This window comes from Mytilus galloprovincialis, chromosome 8 (genome assembly GCF_965363235.1).
Source record: "Mytilus galloprovincialis chromosome 8, xbMytGall1.hap1.1, whole genome shotgun sequence".
Taxonomy (NCBI): domain Eukaryota; kingdom Metazoa; phylum Mollusca; class Bivalvia; order Mytilida; family Mytilidae; genus Mytilus; species Mytilus galloprovincialis.
Genome location: NC_134845.1, coordinates 92,185,950 through 92,206,601, shown reverse-complemented (window position 1 = coordinate 92,206,601; position 20,652 = coordinate 92,185,950).

The window sequence follows — 20,652 nt, the reverse complement described above, 5'->3', positions numbered from 1 at the left end:
AAATCCTTCATGAAATTTCGTTGAATCTTAATTTCGTTAAATTTTTATATGTTGTCCCAAGGTCTGAACCACGTTGATATGCATCGATAAGGTATCAATTACAAATCTTTTGTCGTCTGATGTATTTACCAGCAAGTTTGCGAAAGTATTTTGAAATCTAGTTAGGATTTATTTTCAACTTCAGAAGACCTCTTCATTCGGTATCTTAGTCAAAAGGTCACCCCTCATATAAAAACACTCTATCCTTTAAATTTTGTACACCAAGCCATCTGATATCGAGAAGTTGTGATACTTTTGGCAAAACATATGGCTGGTTGTCTGGATATACTGAATGTTAAGTTGGTTGTGTCCAAGTTTTTTTTGTTTCTTGTGTATATGTCGGAGTCTAGTAAGACGTCCATTATCCCTGATCTAGTATACATTTATGTTTAGGGGCCAGCTGAAGCACGTCACCTGGTGCGGGAGTTTCTCGCTGCATTGCAGACCCATTTGTGGCCTACGGCTTTTGTCTGCTCTTTGTTATAGTTATTGTCTCTTTGACACTTTCCCCATTTCCTTTTCAATTTTATTTCATACATAAACCAAAAGAGGGTGGTTATTTTCCAAATGCATGGATGTTGTTTATGTATCCGTATTTAAATTTCATGTAATCGGTGTTCATTTCTGTCTTATTTTGCAGATGACAGACCTGTGACCTGCACTTACATGAATGCGTGAACATATAGCTAGAAAGAACCTACTGATAACACAAAAGCTAAATAAAATTATTTGGATGCAAGTTATTTATTTTCGTTGGTATAACATATCATATAAGTTTCTAAAATAACGTCCGACTGAAGATATATATATCCATTTATTGAAGTTCCTTTAAAAAATTCGACCATACCACTCTCTATTTCACAATAATGCGTAATGCAATATCTCGTTTGGAATACCTTCAAAGCAACCTGTATGCTTCAAATCATTAATGATCTTTGGTCCAGTTGTTGTCTCTCTTACATACAAGTATCCCGCATTGCCATTCTAAATTTTATTGAACTGTCGTACGTATTTTGTTAAGGACCAATTTTATCACACGCAAATTTTGTAAAAACCTGATGACACTAAATCAACTATATAGTGTTTAACAATTTAAAAGCAAAAACAGCAATTCACTTAAACAAAGCATACAAGCTATTATATGTATAAATTATTCGACAAATGTGAGCAAAAAAACAGTGATACAAAAAAATGACCGATTCCAAACAGATAGCGTTTGATTAAGCCGGACATCAATCCCTCTTATTCAGTGCTTGATATTTTTTTAGCATGCAAGGAAATTGTACATTAGTTTTAAAAAATTATGATGTGTAAAGATGTAAAATTTGGCTGGTGAAATCATCAATAAGTATAAAACAATTAGTAAGATAGTGTTAAATCAACATACAAAGAAGATGTCTGTACTTTGTGTATTGCTATTGAATTTATCAACGATCATATTCAGCAGATGGTGCAACAAACACTCATGCAAAAAGTATGTAATATTTTACAGTAAGAAATCATCAAATGTCCTTACTCACTATTAATAACAGATTAGAACTATAATAATGTATATGCAAGATACTAGAAACAAATACAGGGAAAAAGCACGTGACCGACACTTTTATTGTATTCTAAAAAGACATGCGCAAGTATAAACATGTTCGGAACTGAAACTTACTCTATCTCGTAACCCTGAAATTGTTCAATCAATCTTTGAAATTAATGTATGAAGTAATTTTGTTTTCATTCATCATCATTTATTAAACACAATGCGGTATGATTTCCAAAGAGAAAACTCTCTACTAGAGACAAACAGTGTCTTCTTTATTATACTTGGTATTGAACTGGTTAACAATTATTCCCTTTTATACTTTACAGGTTTTACATTTATTTATATTTTCTTGTTTGTCTGTAGTTTTTCCGTTGCTTTTATTTTGCAACCATTGTGTACTATTTTCGGGAATTTATTTTGTTTTAGTTTTAAAGCTAGCTATACCTCTCAATTGTATGACAGTGGCATACAATTTCATTATAAAGACAACGATGTGTGAACAAAACAAACAGACATCATAGATAAAAATGCCAAAAAAAGGGGTACAGGTGTAACACCACCAATTACTCCCTCCAATTTAGAACATATGTGCAAGTAGGCCTACTCGGACACAAAATAGTGCATTTGATTTGGTCAACTTATATATCTCTCGGATACATTGAAATATATTGAATAAGTCATGCCTATCTATATTTTAAGCTATATAATTTAGTACCCTCCATTTAACATTGTGTTGCTAAAGTGAAATGTAGAAATACAAAATTTTTAAGCTGATGTTATGCAAGCTTTATTTTTAACATATTATATAATATCATTACATTGTTTGGAAATTTGGAGAATTTAAGAAAATGTCTAATAAAAAGAGGGGAGAAAGTTAAATGAGGGACATTCAGTCTCGTAAATCAAAAACAAACTGACAACGCCACGGCTAAAAAAGAAAAAGACAAACAGACATACAGGCAAAACAGAACATAGAAAACTAAAGACTAAGCAACATGAACCAAACCATAACTAAGGGTGCTAACATGTGCTCCAGAAGGGTAAACATATTCTGCTCATTTACCTGTTGAACATCTTCAGTACTAGATAATTCTGAGTGTAAATAGTTATCAAATGTAACATGATTATAATTTAATACGCCAGACGCACGTTTCGTCTACATACGACTCATCAGTGACGCTCATATAAAATTGGTTGTAAAGCCAAACAAATACAAAGTTGAAGTGCATTAATATTATTATTAATAATAAGGATCCAAAATTCCAAAAAGTTGTGCCAAATACGGCACATCATACTACAAACTTTAAATGTATTCGGGTATGGATCAGTTGTGTGTAAGAAGATGTAATTATTTATTTTTAAAACAAATTTGTTTAAATCAATCGTGATCTGTTTTAATGTATAACACATATTTAATCTTCAGTTACATGATTTAAAGTTTAATTTTGGTTAAAATATGCACGTGCCCTCTGATATGATTTTTATAAAGCGATTGTTTGGATACTGAACGCTGAAAAAAATTAAAACACTAGCTAATGCTTATACATGTTATACAACAAGTAAATGTTTTATGTACATTTCTATTTCTATGTTAACGTAACATAATTACATTTTATAATATATTATACATTTACTATCTAACTACATACTATATTAAAAAAAACTTTTCTAGTACGTAACTCCAATCATTATCTGTCATTATTTTTTAATTGATTATCATGCGTTTGGTTTGCAATCTCCAATGATTCCAATCCCTGTAATGCCAATGTTTGCACAAATTGTAATGAAAACGAGAATATTACAGAAATAACCCAGATATAGATCGGTATGACAATGTGGACACTGGCAGTTGTCACGGTCGTCGTATTCATCGGGTCTGTCCTGTTTTGTACAGCAACAGCAAAAACGTACTGTTTTGGGAGCGTTTTTTGAACTGGTTCCTTGTTCGGTTGCTTGTTCACTTGTTTCCGTTTTGCCGGATTCGGTTCCTTGTTTACAAGGTTGGTTATTATCGTGATCACTTGTTAGACTTGACTCGTAATTTATAGGTGATGGTGTCTCTATTACGGTAGTTAGTTTTGGTATTTTCTCTTGGTTCTTTTGTGCTCGAACCAAGGCAATATGATGCTTCTTAATATAATGACCTCTGATGACACTGACAAAAACGAAAACTGTATGCGACACCAGTGAAACACTAATAAGCGTTAAGAGATGAATATAAAAAGTATTGCTCTCGCCAAAACCCAAAACTGCTCGCAACTGTGAAATGTTCGCCATCATAAGCGACACATCAGCAATATTTTGAATATATTTCTTGCTCTCTGAAAAGCGGTTTTGAAAGTCAATTTTATTTTCCTTTCTTGTAATCATTGGCTAAAAAAAAATATTAAAGTTATCAAACACAAAAACTTGCTTTGCATTTGATTAATTTATTATAAAGATTCAATTTATTGTATGTTTATTGCCGATCATTTAGAGAATTTATGATACGGGCTGTCTGTGTTAAAATAACCGAATACATAGGACGAAGAATAAAACATAGATCGAAAACAAAGTTTTACAGATTGCATTAGGTTAGTGAATTTATATCAGAGAAAACTAAACAATAATTACATTCTGTTATTTTGGGGGCTGTATAGCGGTTTTTACTTTCGCAATATAGAATGAATCCTTCTCTATATGTAGAAGCACGACAGGTGCGTTATGTGAGGTATGATCTATTTAGTCTATCTAAATTTTTTTTTAAATTAAGTGTTTGTGGTCTCATGCACTCTTGTTTTCAACATTGTGTTGTTGATTCTTTAATCATGTCGATGAATGATGTATAACATGTAGCCTTCAAAGGTTCGTAATTTTTCTTTCGGAAGATATCTTTTTAATTGTTGTTTTTTGTATCTATAAACAACATTTTTTTATTTATTCCCTGGCGACGCGCCCATCTTTCAACGTTCAAAATATATCCCATTCCATTATTGGTTGTTAGAAGCATATATTTGTATATTCATAATCGCCTGTTGTCTAGATTTAGTTTTTCCACTGTATTATTTGATTCGGTTCTTTTTTGTTTTCTGGTTTTATCTTTTTCTTTTAAAAAAAAAAGCAGTAATAATTACCTCTGCTTCAATACAAATTATCTTCCCTTGACTCATGGCTGAAAGTATCAATATTTTAAATGATTATTAATTTATAGGTTAAGGTTTGATAAATATTTGTTTTAATCAGTTTTTGAAATCAATTATTTTGGGTTTGATTGACTATTGGCGGTACTAATGCTTATCTGGTGCAAAATCATTGATACTGTTTATATGTTATTTTTTTTAAATATAGGCTACTTGATATACCAAATGTTACAAGACGTCATTAAATCTAAGTCATGTTGAAGTTGACATCTTCCTAACAAAAAAGGAAAAGAAAATGCAATTGGTCCTGCTCCTTGTAGGGCAAAAATCATTTTATTGACATAACAAGTAATTAATCCAGAATAGTATTAATAGAGTTTTGTACTATACTTAATAATGAAATAATAAGTATAACAATGAATATATGATTATCATTAACATATTTAAGGTAGAGTTAAACTTACCTTTTATTAGATTGTCAAATATTTTAAAATGTGATGCAAAATAAAGTATTATTTGAAACGCACTGATGTTCACATCATATGCATTTTAAATAAAATGCTTAATAAACCTTTTTGTGTTTAATGTTCCATACGGTTACCTTTCATTCAAACACAAAATCATTTCTTCCATTTGTGTTATAAGTGTACTGTATTACATAAGTTTAACCGAGTGTGAAGTATGTACATTTGTGTAAATATCTTTTTCAAAATCAAACATTTGATTATTGAACAGTTTGAGAAAGCATAAAGTTTAGCAAAGTTGATTTCATTGATCGTACATGTATTAATACCAGTAAAGAATGAATGTATATGCACCGTAGATCTTGAACTTTTTCACTTCTGTTTTGAGAATAACATTGGAGATAAAAACAAATTATCTTATAACTCCTCAATTGTTTCGGTACAAAATCCTGGGCTTAAAGATATTTGGCTTTGAGCTTTCCTAATGAAGGTTAATCCAGAAAAGTGCTTTGAACGCATGACATTTATAAAACGTATTGATTTCATTTTTTATTTCAATCCGTTTTGATCTACAAAGTCTTTTTTACCAGATGCAACCTACGACGTATAATTGTTTTCCTGTATAAAAAATAAAAAAAATATAAGTTAAATTTTCATTGTACATGTGCAATCTAAAATGTGTCTATATAGTATGAATATGTTATTACATGTACTTAGTAGAGGGATAAAACAAACAATGTTTCAAAAAACATAAGACCCTACTGAAGAAACTTACTTCTTAAGCAATAAATCATCCCGTTGACCTTACATTTAACTTTACAAGGGATGCTGCACAGGAGATCGATAATTGATCTTAATGGTCTGACTCCCTTTTGACAAGATACTCACAATATGAGAATAAGAATCTGCTTACCCCTCCGGAGCACTTGAAATCGTCCCAGTGTTCGATGTAGTTCTTGTTGCTAAGTCTTCAGTTTTCTATGATGCCTCTGTCATGTCTGTGTGCTGTTGTTTGTCTCTTTGTCTTTCTTTCAGACATGGCGATGTCAGTTAATTTTCGACTTTTGCGTTAAAATGTCCCCTTGATATCTTTTGCCTCTCCTTCACAAAAAAGCTGTGATCAATAATTATTTAAATTATTCTTTTTGTTGCGAGAGACAATTATTGCAGAGCACTACTAGCACATATAATATATAAACGCAATAGGACGTAGTTATCCAAATGTCAAATCTAATAAAGGACCAGACCTTAATAATTAACTGACGACCAATGGATAGGTCTTTCTTTATTGTAGTTTTAAAAGATTTTCTTCAGCTCGAAGTATCAAATCTCTATTAGTTTAGTTGTGTTTCGTACTGATCAATTGAAACTAGTGTTTACATTTTGTTCTTAATGTTGTGCTAATACTTCTAGGTATGGGTAGGGGTTATGCGCTCAGAAACATGTTTAGCCCGCTTCGTTTGATTGTGCATGTCGAAAGTCGATAGCCTGTGATTCAGTAGTATTCGTTGGCTCATGTTTGTCATATTTTGTTTATTTCACAAATTGCATTGTCCATGTTGTCAGTTATATTTCAGCTCTTAGTTTTCTCGTTTGAATAGTTTTATATTTTCTACGCGGTGTGTACAAACAAACTGCAAGGTTTAACAGATGTGATAAGAACAACACCCGTCATTCGCGGCAGATCTTTTTCTGACATTATATACTCTTTTTTTTTATTTTTACTGCTCTCATTTTTCTTTCATTTTATTGTATCATCTTTTCGTCTGCTGAATCGCTTGCGACATCGTACATTGTATTTTTTTTATATATCTGAACAGTCTTCCATCCGCTGCACCGTCCTATTTTTCGCGATTCTGATCTACAGAGTTTCTGTTCTTAAATAGTGAGAGATATTGTATCATTGTTCAGCTAGAGATGTTTTTTTTGTGAATTCGACACTAGAAGCATATTTTTTCTATTAAGGAAGTCATAAAAAAGACTTATTTTCGTTAGTGTCATTGTCGCCGTTATCCTTTATCTTGCTGTTTCTTATAACTAGTTCTCTTTCTTATAATTAATACTCATATAAAATTCCGAAGCAAAACCTTCATTACTATATATATTCTTCGTTTTATGTCCGTAGTGCAAACAAATGTCACGAAAGTGAGAAGTTTGTGAAATTTTGTACACGTTAGCAGTATACCACTGATTGCGGAATTTTGTCCTTTTTTTTTAACATCACAAATCATTGCTTCATTAAAGCGAATGTATTTAGACTGTTTGCGGACAACCAAGGAAGGATTTGAAATGAAACATAGGACTGAAAAGGATATTTCAGGTTAATGTTCAATAATTATGAAGATTTTAAAAGGGCTTCTAAAAGGTAAATCATTAATTTAACATCAAACTTTGTTTGGTCTTCTTCTGGTTTTTCGAGCGTCACTGACGAGTCTTTATAGGCTAACACGCGTCTGGCGTACACAATTATACGCCTTCAATTTTTATGAGTTTGTTTTACCCTACCGTAGTCTATAACTGGTCATTATGTAAGTTCATGACGTTACAACGTTAATATCAGCGTACAAAATTAGTGCAGATACTTTTTTTCTACTTTTTTTTCTAGAAATATGTTTTCATTGTTTCTCTTAAGTATTGTACAAAAATGCAGATTTTCTAATGGCCGTTTCAAACATGACTTCCGAATACCTATACAAATTTCGATCAGAACTTCTGAAATTCCTCTTCAATCCTCCATTGCTTTGTTTGTATTATATTAAGCGTTATCAAACTCCAAACAAAACCAAGCAAATCGTATTTTTACGACTTTCACAATGACAAGCACCGTACGTCTTTACACGATCTTGTTAGAAAAACTTTGGGAAACAAACGATTTTTATGCCATGTTTTTGTTCAGTAATATAGAGTTAGTTAATTAAAAGTAATGTACACATATATTTGTTTTTGACTATAATTGAATATTCATATATAATTCTATTGATGTCAACTGTCATTGCTAATAATGAGGTTTCCTGGTAAATACCCCTCCCCCTCCCCCAATTTATTGCAAACTATTTCAAAGCAGTATCATAAAAACAAATAATTTAATTTCCTGAGAATATCCCTTAATAGACAATATAGCTATTTAATTGGACTGGATGATCAAATGTGTCACATAGTTTTATACAATTATAATTTTAAGGTGAAAAAACAGGTTCAGTTGTTTAAGTTTATAACAACTTTCAGTGACTGAGAAACATGTATGAGTAAACAAGCTTGGTAAAAAGAAAACAAAGTTAAGTCTGCAGAAAAACAAAATAAAAATACCCTCAGTGACCGCAGTACCGTAATTACGGGATACTAGTTTTCATTATATATTGTAGACTTTGGGTTTTGGACGTATTATGCTTTAGAAATGAATGATACTTTAATTTTATTTGAAATGTGGTGGATAGTTGCCCCATTGGAAATTAAATTACATCGTCTCATTTTTATGTAGATGTAGCATGATCAACATTTGATTATCTCCCGTTAGCCTGAAAAAAAAATCAAATTGAATGTAGCTAAAATATATAATTACGTGTTTGCAATTTGCCTGTGTGTCTCTATTAATTATACAGTACTTATTCTTATCGGTAGTTTTCTTAAAGTAGTTGACCAATTACTTGTAGTATCTAAGGGATTATTTTCCAAGTGAACTACCAAAAATACATTCTGTGAACGTTTTTCAGAAAAAGAAACTTTAAAGATCATCTATTCAGACATTCCTTTTCAGAGTTGTAAAAATATTTCTACATCAGGATAAATTTTGAATTGTCATCTATATATTATAGAATGTTTATCTATCTTTTATGTACACGGTGTATTTTTATTTTATATTGTAACAACATTTGTGTTGTGTATCGGTTATTCATATGATAGTTTTTAAGGCAAACTATTTAGATTAAAACTGTTCATCTCTTTTTTTTTTTAAAGTTCTCATATCATTCTGCCTAATTATCACGGCGTTAATGGCTTATTATGGAACGCCAACACTGTCTTGTTATGACCATTTTCATTATATGATGTGCATTTACCTTTATATGATGTGCATTTACCTTTATATGCTGTGCTTTTACCTTTATATGATGTGCACTTGTCATTATATGATGTGCAAACACCTTTATATGATGTGCAAATATCCTTATATGATGTGCAAATATCCTTATATGATGTGCAAACATCCTTATAGTATGTGCAAACATACTTATTTGATGTGTATATATACTCATATGATGTGCAAATATACTTATATTATGTGCAAAGATCATTATATGATGTGCAAATATACTTATTTGATGTGCAAAGATCCTTATATGATGTGTACATATCCTTATATGATGTGCAGTTTCCCTTATATAACGTGCAAACATATTTATATGATGTGGTTGTTTCATTATATTATGTGTTTGTAATTTAATATTTTGTGGTTAGGTTTACTTCATTATATGATGTTGAAACGTCATTATATGATGTGCTTTCATCGTTGTTATGGTCAATGAACATGATTACGATTAGAATGATTACTGTCTACGTCATTACTGATTCCGATCTGCTTCTGTAAACTATTAACCCGGCTCAAATATGTGTCTATCGCTAGCGAAAGTGCAATTTATAGGGAAAATGAGACAAATCAATTTAACAAAATCAACGTTTCAAACATTTCGGTTGAAGATTAAAATCAGTTAACACAGGAGCTAGTTGAAGAAATCTCCGGCTGTGGAGAAAATGATAACAAATTTAAGAGCCTTTTATCATTTATTACTACCACTGGGTCGATGCCTCTGCTGGTGGACTATTAGTCCCCGAGGGTATCACCAGCCCAGTAGCCAGTACCTCGGTACTGGCATGAAAATACGGATTTTTTGTGTTATTAAAATTTGCTGTTACAAAATATTAGAAATTATTATAAATTAAGGAATGTATCTCCCTCATGCAAAGCTCTGATTCCTTTCACGAATTTGGTTATACTTTTTGGACCTTTTGGATTATAGCTCTTCAACTTTTATATATGCTTTGGATTTCAAATATTTTGGCCACGAGCATCACTGAAGAGACATGAATTGTCGAAATGCGCATCTGGTGCAACAAAATTGGTACCGTTGATTTTATTATAACTTGCTATTCGGTTTAAGCATATGCTCCGTGTTGAAGGTCGTACTATGACCTATAATTGTTTCCTCTTACAAATTATGACTTGGATGGAGAGTTGTCTGAGTGGCTCTCATACCACATCTGCTTATTTCTATTCATTGCAAAAGACACCATTGAAATCACAGTTTGTTTTAAAAATATTTCATAACAATAGCTATAAAATTATCTACTGATGCATACTATGGCGAGATGGTTTGATTTATTAAATGTTTTTGAATAATATAAATCTGTAAATGGTAAGATGTATGCTGTAGTATTGAATATGTACAATGATATTAAATCTAGTATATCATATAATCTATGCTTCTAAAGGAGTAGACCGATTTCATTGAGCCGAAACTCCTCTAAAACCATACCAAGTCGGAAATATGTGTGATAGGACTTTTAATTTGTCTTTGAACCAATCTTTTTTCCACAGAAAACGCCAATTATGTGACAAAATACCCAATTTCGAAGACTGCAAGCTTAGTCGACGTAGTGCCCACAAAATGCAAAATGGCTATGTGGGTAATTATAAAAAAGAAAAAGTGGTATCTTTGCTAATGAGAGAACTCTCCACAACAGACCAAATGACACAGAAACTAATAACTATAGGTCACCATACGGTCTTCAACAATGAGCACATATTGGCATATACAGATTGTTTATTTTCAACTTATTTTAACGGAGACTTTTTTAATTGCTAATAAAATTCTGAAACATTAGTACTAGTATGTCAACAGATTTGGAGTATCGTCAATGATTTCTGAGATATAAAGGGTTGATTCCTGATGAAGTGTTTTAGATTCAATTTTTCGTCCGATTAGATGGGATTTTACCTTTGTGGTACTTATTTTGATCCTTTTTGGTAATCCTTTTCGGTAATGGCAACGGATTTTACGTAGAAGATACAGTTATTGAGTTGAAAGGGGGAAACAAACCACTGAAAATCACACTTTGCCACACTTTTTCCAATTTAGGGTATTTAATATTTTTATTTTCCAACCGAGATGAATGGGGTGACGCCCGTCTTTTGCATTTTTTTCCTCTTTTTCGTCTCTTTAAAAAAAATAGAATAAAAAGCATTAACTTTGTCATTACTGTGTCCACCTTATTACTGTGTCATCACTCTTTGTTTCAACACTTGCCCACTCGCTGGCGTCTCCTTGTAACATCGGTACAGCGGATATAGGTATTAACCAAGGGTTCGTGATCGATTTGTCTTCTGAAACGGTACGAAAATCTTTGTTTTGTTTACATTATATCAATGTGTACTTCAATCTAAACATATTTGTTGTTTTAAGAAATGATTTGGGCGTAGGTTGGTGATTAGAGAAGTCTCACTATTTGCCCAAAACAAGAATCCTTACTAAAAACATGTGCAAATACTTGTCAAAGAAGTTGGCGCTCGTCTCATCCCATATGATTCTATATTCATTGCAACTCTTTTTCTGATAGAAGGCCACTGTTTGTGCGTAATAAGTATAGCTGTTTCAAAAATTGGCATTGAATTATTTTGTACATATGTTATTTTTCGATATTTTAATCCGACAAGAAGCGTTATGTATAGCTGACCACATGAATCCTTCTGTACGGTGCATAGTTAAATGAATGTACGGTATATAGTTTTTCATGCTTCGAAGTACCTTCACAGCTTTATCCGCTGTACCGATGATACACGATAGTAATTATAATTCGGAATACTTTGCTTGCTTGTGACAATGGTGTTCGACAAGGAGAAAACTTATCACATTTCCTATTTTATTTACTTTTGATTGACTAAAATAATTTCTAAGTGACTAGAAATATTACATGACTTAACAGAACTATACCAGAATATCTGGAGAGAGAATTAGAAATATATCTTAAGTGTTTTGTTTTATTGTTTGCAGATGACACGGTGTTGTTGGCTTAAACAGCACAGGACCTGCAGACTCAACTCAATGCTTTCCATGATTATTATAAGGCTTGGAACTTGAAAGGAAAGTTGTCAAAATTAAAGTCTTAGTGAGGTTTTTTTTGGACGGAAGCCAAAAAATCTCCGATTTTCTTACAATGATACCAATATTGAGATGATAAAACAATATAACTATTTGGGAATTGTTGTTACTAAAACGGGAAATTTCAATATGACAAAAAACATTTATCCGATAACTTAAGGCTTTAAGCTCTGTACGAAAACTTGAAAACAGGAAGGATGTATAAGATTTCTGTAAAATGTCAACTTCAGCTTATTCGTTTATAAAAAAATATATAAACACGCGCGTTTGTCCTCCAGCTGGCTTAGTAATTTTGAAACCTCTCTCTCTTGTTTTGTATAAACTGTAAATAGTTATTATTTTTATCTCTGTATACTGATGTCATACATTGACATTGCTAATATATAGATTTAGAGGCCATACGTATACCGGTGTGGATGATTGATTGGCTGTTATTTAGCGCCACTTTCAACACTTTCATGCTATTTCGTGGCGGTGAGTTTATATTGGTGGATAAAGCAGAAGTGCCCGGAGAGACACCCTGACCTTCGTTTGGAAAACATACAATTCTGTTCAATTTAGATTGAAATCGAGCTTACCTGCCACGTGCGGGATTTGAAATCGTACACCTAAGTGTTGACATGCTAGTGATACAGCAGTTCAACTACTTATAAAAAAGAAGAAGTGGTATGACTGCTAAAGAGACAACTGTCCACAAGAGGTCAAAATGACACAGAAATTAACAAGTATATGTCACCGTACGGCCTTTAACAATGATCAAAGCCCATACCGCATATTCAGCTATAAAAGGCCACGAAATGACAATGTAACCAGTCGACCACCGTGCGCCCATCACTTTCACCCGAAATGGATTAAAGGAGATATGGAATGAACCTGAACTCGGTGTATTACATTAACGTGCAGCTTTTTATCATGTTTTTGTGCATATATTTCACAGTTTCAACTAAAGATGATTATGGGTGGATTCTGGAGGTCCAGCGGCAAATTGATATATGCATATTCGTACAAGAACATGTTAATGTGGTATGAATATTAACCCTGTTTTGTACTAGACCGACACTTTGAGCCGGATGTTTTAACATGCTAGTTCAAAAGGTATCATTCCGAAGGAAGACATGTATATCACCTTACCCGGACACATTTTTCTGATTCCGAGCCGACCAGCTTTTGCTCTTAATCCTTAATCCCGCGTGCTTATATAATTAGCTGGGAAGCAGCATGTAAATAAGAATTTTAAAGTCTTTGGTTTTGACCCGGCCGGGGTTCGAACCCACGACCTCTCTAACTCAAGGCGAAGATGCTACGACGAAAGTACCACCACTAGACATGCAGTAACCCGCAATATAAAAGGTTTCGTGGGAAGCCGCTCATATACTAGTATTCACCTCTAGACTCAATTAAACAGGGCTAACGTACCGACCATTGATATTTTTATGTGAGGGTTGGGGACAAGTTGTTTTGTAAATGTTGGATTCTAAATTTCTTGAAAAAGATTTTATCTATTTCAGAAGGAAAGCGAAATAGTTTGTTTCTATTTAAAAGGAGGAAAAAATAAAACAATGATGAAACTTTAAAAAAAAATAAACCATGTTTTTTGTTGTTTTTTTTTAATTTCGAAAAAGGAAATACACGTGCTCCTTCCCTCAAACTAGAGTCGGTGTCTAACACATTTATTTATTAATATATAATGTACAATTCCTCTGTTTCAGCTTTGGATACAAGGATCTGACAATACGTCATTTTATTTTCTGTTCTTGTATATATTACATCAGCCAATGACATTTCAGCCTTCAAATTTTTGAAGGTGTGTATCAATCCTCAAAACCAGAGAATTGTGCGTTTTTAAACTTGTGTCTAAATGAACTTTAAACACTGCTTTTATTTATTTTTTACAGAGACCTGTTGTTCTCTTACAGATAGAGAGTGGTGTTTTGAATTTTTCAAAGTGAAGATTTACGGCAGCGGCTTTTAATATTTTGGGTTTATCCTGGAAACATAATAGATTTAAACAAATAAAATAAAAAAATAGTGTAATGTGTCTGAATATTCTCTATAGTAAAGGTACTTTTGGGTAGTTTTGGCTTTTCAGAGTTTTGTTGTTTTATTGGCTATTATCTTGATAACTAATAATAGAGAAACATTTTCTTGCAAGGTAAAGACAAGAATCAAAGTACTTAAGTATGAAAATTGTTTGCGACTACAGGGAACTAGTTTATTCTTATGTTGCACTGCTATACCAGGTTAGGGGGAGGGTTGGGATCCCGCTAACATGTTTAACCCAGCCACATTATTTATGTATGTGCCTGTCCCAAGTCAGGAGCCTGTAATTCAGTGGTTGTCGTTTGTTTTTGTGTTACATATTTGTGTTTCGTTCATTTTTTTTACATAAATAAGACCGTTAGTTTTCTCGTTTGAATTGTTTTACATTTTCTTATCGGGGCCTTTTATAGCTGACTTTGCGGTATGGGCTTTGCTCATTGTTGAAGGCCGTACGGTGACCTATAGTTGTTAATGTTTGTGTCATTTTGGTCTTTTGTGGATAGTTGTCTTATTGGCAATCATACCACATCTTCTTTTTTATATTAGTTTGGATTTGCCGTTTGTGGTTTCATGAATATTTACCACACCTTTATTCAATAATAGCATCAGATGAAAAAATCTCTGCTAGAAGAAATTGTTGAAACTAAATTTTCAGGTTTTAACAATTCAGATTCGCGAAACGAGGCGTAAAGATTGATGCCTACGGTTGACGAAGAATTCGCCGTAACATTATACCGCGGCAAATTTATAACTATATAAAATTCAATGCCACTTTTTCTATCCCCTCTTTTTGTTTTGGTTACAAATGACCGGTTCCTTATATGAGCCATTACTCTATCAGAGTCCGATTTATTCCCAATTGTTTGTGTCTATCTTGAGAATATATATAAAGAGAAACTCGAACAGCTAATATGATCAGAAAGGCAATATTACATAAATGAAAATACTAAACTTCGTGTATTATCTTCTTATAGAAAAATTGCTAACGTTAGGTATACCGAAATTGACAAATATAATGCCTTCCCTCGTTTAAACGATCATATAGCATGACATAAAAGAATTATTTATTCCATTCAATAACCTTAACCGTATTGTAGACTCCGTATGTTTATTATTAAAAATTTGCGATTTAAACAAAACTTTGCAATTCATATATATTTTTACAATTTTCCAACAATATCAGATGTGATTTTTATGGCATCTTAAAACGAGGTACTAATATGCCAAGGTTTATTTCAAGTCTCAACCATTTTCCAAACGGTAGCAACAGATTTGATCCTAATAAGTAGAAACGGTTACTCCTCAGAAGCAGATCGGAATCTGTTATGACATAGACAGTGATCATTCTAATCCTAATCATGTTCATTGACCATAACGACGACGAAAGCACATCATATAATGACGTTTTGACATCATATAATGAAGTTAACCTAACCACATAATATAAGATTACAAGCACATAATACAATGACACAACCACATCATATAAATATGTTTGCACGTAATAGAAGGGAAACTGCACATCATATAAGTATATTTGCACAGCATATAAGTATATTTGCACATCATATAAGAATCTTTCAACATAATATAAGTGTATTTTCACATCAAATAAGAATGTTTACACATCATATAAGTACATTTGCACATCATATAAGTATATTTGCACATCATATAAGTATATATGCGCATCATATATCTATGTTTGCGCATCATATATGTATGTTTGCACATCATACAATGATGTTTGCACATCATATCATGATGTTTGCACATCATATCATGATGTTTGCACATCATAAAATGATGTTTGCACATCATATAAGGATATTTGCACATCATATGATGACAAGTGCACATCATATAAAGATAAATGCACATCATATAAAGGTAAATGCACATCATATAAAGGTAAATGCACAACATATAATGAAAAATGGGCTTAATAAGACAGTGTTGGCGTTCCATAGCTTATTGTAGATACTTGCAATTTGCTTATAAATTGTGATGCGCGTAGAGTAATTTTCCAATTATATTATGTGCTGGATCAAAAAAATTATGAAAGGGAGGATCGGTTAAAATTGTTCACTTGCTTTTACTTTTTGTCCTTGGAACGACGAAATGAATAAATATCATGATTTGCTTTGCTGCATAATGAGTAACAACTAGAGGAATACAGTGCATACAAAAAATAAAGTTTTTCCGACACGCTTATATCTAGAGTAGTTCAAATAATCTTAGTAAAGTACAACTTTTTTTCTTCTTTTAATTCAAAGTAAAGATTTACATTTAAAAGGTTAATATTCACATATGTCTGTGAACAAATTTTAAAATTTTAACACGGACAAATCATTTCTTTACCGATGTAAACTAAAACCTCTCTTTAGAAATACAGTTGTTTTCGAATATCAAAATAATATTATATTACAACATTATTTACCTACATCCTGTTGGCGTGTATAAATATTTCAAATTATAATGATATTGATCAAACATGATCAAATTGTAACCGTTATATTTGGCAGAACCAAACTGATTTTTAGTCAATATTAATTTAAAATATATTGTACAGAAAGTTAAGAGTCTATTTAAAACTATTAAGGCATTTTTCAATAGAATATTCAAAACTCATTCTCGTTTGAAAATATGTATATATGAAAATTGACACATATTTAAAGTACATTTATTAAGGACATCTAAGACAATTTCGTTTATCCATGTTATTGGTTTTTTTATTGTTTGTTATATATAAAATGCACTTCGTATTTGTATAGAATTAATACGCATATGTTCTCAATCATAGTATTTTATAAGAATAAAGTAATAATTCAAGTAATTAAACGGCCTTCAACTATGAGAAAAATATACATATACTCAGCTATAATATGCCATAACATAACAAAATGTAAAACAATTCCAACGAATTAACAGTAGGTCTGATAAATGTGCCAAAAAATAAACGAAAGATATAGATATATATATATATATAAAAGCAACAATAAATCGAAATTAAAAAATTAAGGTTACAAACGAAACCTGAGGGTACTGCATTAAATATTAGAGTAGAATTACGACACAACAATAATATGTCACACACACAGCAGCGTACTAAGCATTAAACAAAATCCGATGAGAATAACAAATATAACGTCAAAACTAAATAGATGAATTTGGGATAGAATAGTACCGTGACATGTCTTATAGTAATGTGATTTGACACTCAAATATTAGAGGGACACAAACGATACAACAGAAACACAACTTTAAAATTTAACACTGACAGAAACGAACTATAAAATAACAATGCTCATATTCCTGACTTGGTACAGGACATTTTTTAAAGAAAAAAATGGTGGGTTGAACCTGGTTCAACAGACATTAACCTACGATATATAAATAAGAAGATGTGGTATGATTGCCAATGTGACGACTATCCACAAAAGACCAAAATGACACAAACATTCACAATTAAAGGTCACCGTACGGCCTTCAACCATGATCGAAGCCCAAACCGCATACAGTCAGATATAAAAGGCCCCGATAAGACAATATAAAACAATTCAAACGAGAAAACTAACGGCCTTATTTATGTAAAAAAATTAACGAAAAACAAATATGTAACACGTAAACAAACGACAACCACTGAATAATGTGGTGGGGTTAAACATGTTAGCGGGATCCCAACCCTCCCCTTAACCTGGGACAGTGGTATAACAGTACAACATAAGAACGAACTATAAAAGTCCACTGAATTGCTGACTACTGACAAGGGGTAAGCGCATACATGGTTGGTTGTGATAAAGTGTTTACAATGTACGAGCACTAAAACCAAAATGTCACAAATTAAAGATTTGTTTGTACAGCGCCTTAAGGACCTAAAAGGAAAAAATGTCGGGAGAAAGGGGCGGGGTTGATTATTATACGGTTATTGACATCTGATTACCCAAATAAGGCAAACTATGAGCGTAACTTGAAATTCAGTGAATAGTTCACATATAAACTCATCATAAATAGTAGGATTAAAAGAGGAACAAACTATCCCAGGGGGGCAACCAAACTCATAAATCGAAAATAAACTGACAACGCCATGGCTAAAAATGAAAAAGACAAACAGACAGACAAAAGTACACATGACACATTATAGAAAACTAAAGAATAATATGAAAAAGCAACACGAACCCCGTCACTCATCCATGACGGTCAAACAAAAAAGTCAAAAGAGCTAAATAAAGTATCAAATCATAGAACTTGAGGACCTAAAGTTATGCTAAATACAGCTAAAGTAGATTCCAATATTATTTCCTGCATTCTTTTTTGCGAATTTTTTCAGTAAAAAGAATTGCGTTTACATCTCTGTCGCATTTTTCGCATTAATAAAAACCTCGCATTAATTTCTAAATTTACAGTAATCTATTATTAGGGGTAGTACATCAAGGTATTCAAAGCCCTTGTATGTGCAACTGTTTGAATGTCATTTCCCTGATCAAGAATTTATAAGCAGATATTATTAAATGACTAAAAGTAAGAAACATGATAATGATTTTTGCAGCCAAAGCTGGAAAGGAATGTTTTTAGTTACACGCTAGAAATTTTAAGATTTAATAGTTACTTGTTCAGTAAAAGAAAAAGTGGTTCGGAAAGTCATAGTGATATTATTTGAATGAGGGCACAGGCATTTAAAGAGATAATAATAATACCTTAGAATCTAGCAAGATACATTTCGTGATCAGAATGTTATTCTAGCACAAAGAAAAATATTTATCTGATAATTCAAGATTGATCTGTTGTTTTATACATACAATCTGGTTATTACCAAAGGTAATTTAACATGTTCTAAAAATCATGTGACGGTCGTTTACCAATGTTGAAAGACCTAGATGAATCAGTTATCTTAAGATTCCCTGTTAATAAACTTGCAATGCCGTGAAAATTAATTAAAAGGTTATGCAATTTCAAATGAGACGTTTGAAAACAAATTATAGTAGTTGGTAGTGTATTTTTGCACTAATTTGATTTATTCATCATTTGTTTTTAAATTGAATATGTCCGGTTCTTTGCTATGGCTCTTACTAGGTGATTTGGAATCGTAAATATAGAACGCTAGGTAAAGCTAGGCTGTCCATACGATGGGCTCTGAACTTTTAATTGGTAAATATTTGATATTAATAATAAAAGTTAACGAAAATAACACTTTATAAATGTGTTGAGTTTCAGTTTGTAAGTTTGATATACATTGTACATACTAGTTTGCTGTTTAATGTAATTGGAAATATAGGGTTTTTGCAAGTATTCTAATAACTGCTATAACCTATATATACAATAGGGGGATACTTATTGAATTCATGATCTTTCTAATTTTGGGGGAAATCCTCACAGTGCCTTTTTTAACATGAGATGAATGACATCTAAAATATGTTTCACTCATCCAAAATATCATTTGTATACCAAGAGAAAATCCCTCTTGTAAAGTTTAAATAATCTGTTGTCACTGTCCCATTCCAACATGACATTTCAATATGCAAAATCCCTGCATCCGCTATCTCAAGTCAATCGATTCTTTCTCAAATGATTTACAAAGCAACATTATCAACGTTTAACAATAGAAAATCAAAATGTTTGGTAATGTTTGGAATAATGCACATCTGCTTCAGGATGCCAGAATGTATACATGTCTGTGTCGTTTGAAAACATCATAGTAATTATAATAGAAATTATACCATCATAGGTCAAAGTACGGCCTTTAACACAAAGCCAAAAACAATTAATAATAAAAATAAAATGCCTGTTTCTAGCAGATAAAACATTATGAGAGTCACAAGTCTATGTCTCTGGACTCTTTTTCGTAAATTCAGAATACATAAGAGGGTCAGATGAACACTCTCAAACCCTATTGAGGTAAGTATTTTCGAATATTAACCTGTATGATTAACGTTAGTGAGTTTCAATTTTAATCATAACATTCTCAATTATATAACAATTGTTAATTCTACTTTATTCTACAGACATTTTGAGTTCTATCTTTTAGAAGATCTGAAATTTTTGTAGACAGTGCCATATACCCTGACTTACTCAAATTCATCTTTAATCATTCATTAAACTAATCAAAGACACACCGCTTATAACTTAGCACGCTAGACACGTGAGTGATGTAGCTAAACTGTGACCTCAGAACCTACCAAAAATTTTGAAAAATCCTTTTTCAAAGAGACAGAATGTTGATTCAAGTTTGTTTACCTCCAGTGCAATCTGTACATCATCAAAAACACTACAAATGTGTCAATACTAGCTTGGTTATCCATTGTAGT